Consider the following 3175-nt stretch of genomic DNA (forward strand, 5'->3'; position numbering starts at 1 on the left):
ATGGGGGATCATTTGTGTGTGTGAGTGTATGTATATATCAAATCATGAGATACATGTGTATACATAAAAACATATAGATATATACAGGAAATTTGATAAATATTAAACAAACATTCAAATGGCCTTAAATATATATATTAGAATTGGTAAAAGTAAATTAAAATACAATGCAATACAATACAATACAATAAAATTTACTCACTAAGCCAATATCAGCTACCTAAGTTTTTCTGAGTCTGAAATGCTACAAAAACAAATGGTACTGAAAAATAATTTTATAGAAAGATTCTTTCAGGAGGATAGTGTCTACAGATTACTACTCTGTACTTAGTGTTTTACATATTGTTGGGTTAAGGCACATTCTATCTTACTGATGCATCATCAGTAAGATGATATATCCATTAATGTGATTTTTATCACATTTATCATATTTATCACATATCCATTAATGTGATTTTCCTACAACTAACAGCCAGTGAGATTAAACACTAGAGGAATATATTCTATCCAGATGGGTCAATATAGGAATATAGGATTATATCCTTGATTAGAAAATTCTTTAAGTCATTGTTGCCTGCTGGTTTTAAAAAAAGAGTTAATTCTTTATAGATGCAGAGAAATTAAACATAAGTCTAGGTTTGAAAGAGGAAAGGAATTTAGCTGATATAATTACTTTTATAATAACTCCTACAAAAAGAAAGGACAAAAGAAAATTATACTGTGTTATTTTTGTATTTTGCCTAGCAGAGATAGGTATTTAAAAGTAATCTTCATAAAACTTACTTAGATTTTCATTTTAAAGAAAAGGTGAAAATTTTAAATTACTGTTTCTTATGATTTAGCTATGATCACTAAATGATCACCAGAAATACAGTAAAGAAATGGTAATTTTGTCCCCAGAAAGCCTCAAAATTAAGGCTGTTATAACTAGCAGAGTAGAAAAGTGCCCTATCACTGTACAGTAAAATACTATTTTGTATTTTATCGATGTTTATGCTCGATTTATGGGAGGATTTCCAGATAGAATCCTTCAACTGGAGATCATAAACTACAAGTAAAATGGAAACAACTTCATTTTCCACCCCCCACTCCCCCCCAAATACAAAGGTAATAGATTTATTAAATTTTAATTCAAACCATGTTTTTTAATATGTTGGTCAAATGTATTATGAAAACCAAATATTACTTGCTTTATTTAGTTTTATGACAATACAGTGCATTCTACATTCTACACCACCAAGTACTTTCTGAAAGTATTTATTTCATAGGTCTATTAACAAGTACATTTATATTTTATGCTAAAATAATCAAATACACTCTTCCTTACTATAAATGCTGTTTTGTTTTGAATGTAAACATTTTGGTTGCTTTCTCACATCCTAAAGATATTCTTTTTCTAGAAGCCATCATGCTCATGCAGAGAAAGCACAGCATTCAGTTGAGTCTTCCTTTGATTTACATAGAGAAGTAGAAGGAACAAAGCCACTGAGATTAATTTGAACTTTTGAAATTATAACAGTCCATAATCCAAGGATATATATATATATATTTACTTTCCTATACATTTATGAAAGATTTTACAAGATTTTTAAATAGCATTTAGCCAAGGTGCTCTAGCCAAGCCACAATGAAATAACTTGAAAAACTTTCACAGGAATTTAAAGGAAATAGAAATGGAAGTCAATACTTTTCTACTGGAAAGTCAGGTGAAAGCAATGTATCTTATTATTTTGTTTCTCTTTAGGATAGCTTGGGTTGAAATGACTTTAGCAAGACTTCAAAAATTTTTGTTAATATTTTATGTACCTGTTCTATATACCAGTCGTTCTTTACGCTCCTTATTCCTTGCACTATTTTCCCTTTTTTCTTCTTCATTCATGTTTTGGCTTTAGTGAATTTTAAAGTTCATCCTCTCCTTTTAGAAGATAACTGCCCATAGATCTACTATCTTTTGGAAGCCGTGAAAATCTTCTCTTAACACTGTTGTGTTTTGTTTTAAAACAGTCAGTCTCTTATTTTTGTAATGAGGTAAAGACCTTATTACAGTGACCCTTCAGACACAATTTTAATGCTTTCCCATAAATTAAGAATGAGTATTGTTTTAATGCTAGTCTACTTAAAGGAATTCTTTTCTTTACAGGTCTCTGAGCTCTCAGAACACCCTCTCCAGGCTTCTGTAACAATCTTGTATGGACACAGCAAATGATACAATAACCATTGAACAAAAGAGTGCTAAAGGAAACAAAACAAGCTTGAGCTCTGAGATGCGTCTCAGATATTCGGGTAAATTAGAGAATATCCTTTACTTATAAATTCATTACTTTAAAAAAAATAATCATTTGCACCCCATTCTTTCTGGAAATGCATGAACTACTTCTTACCCAAAGCCACAAATAAATTGGCTTTGGAATTTACAAAAAAAAAACCAACAAATATCAGCAGAAGCAAAGCACAGCCGTGTTTGGGACATACACATTAACCATTGTGGATTCAGCAATCATATTAGAATGTATTATCACACAGTATCCAAGTTTATCAATCCTGGCCTCAATTCAAATATGCAGTTAGATGCCTTACTAAGTGCTCTGCTAAATTGAGCCTTTAATGCTATTTAAAACTAACTTAATATAGAAAAGAGCTATAGATTAACTGACATATCTATTGCCTTTTTTTTTTTTTTTTTTTTTTTTTGTGTCAAACACTTCTCTTTAAGCACATTGCTCTCTGGAGAACATCAAAAATTGGGGTGTGGAGTGTCCCAGTAAGTTATGTTTGACTTGCTATTGCAAATTCAAACACTAAAAAATTCCCAGTCTTGGTTGTTGGATTTTTCCAGTCTCATGTCATCGATTCAACAGTTAAGTTTCACTGCCTACTACTCTGTAGTAGGGGTTGTGACTTATACTGAATTTCTTACTGCAAGTCATCTGAACCTAGCTTTAAAAGACCACGTGGCTCCTGGATTTGACTTGGAAATCCAAAAAATAAGACATACACCAGCATTTTAGACGTTTGCCACAAAACAACAGCTTCATACAAAAACACTGGTACAGGCAACAGTGACAGAATTCAGTTCCCTCTCATGCCACCTGATGTCTTAGCCATGAGACCCTCCTTTGTCCTTGTCCAATGCCCTATGTCATTCACACTTTCCTGCTCTTGTGACAAGAAGAAA

The sequence above is a fragment of the Aythya marila genome (assembly GCF_965140915.1).
Source record: "Aythya marila genome assembly, chromosome: 1".
Classification (NCBI taxonomy): Eukaryota; Metazoa; Chordata; class Aves; order Anseriformes; family Anatidae; genus Aythya; species Aythya marila.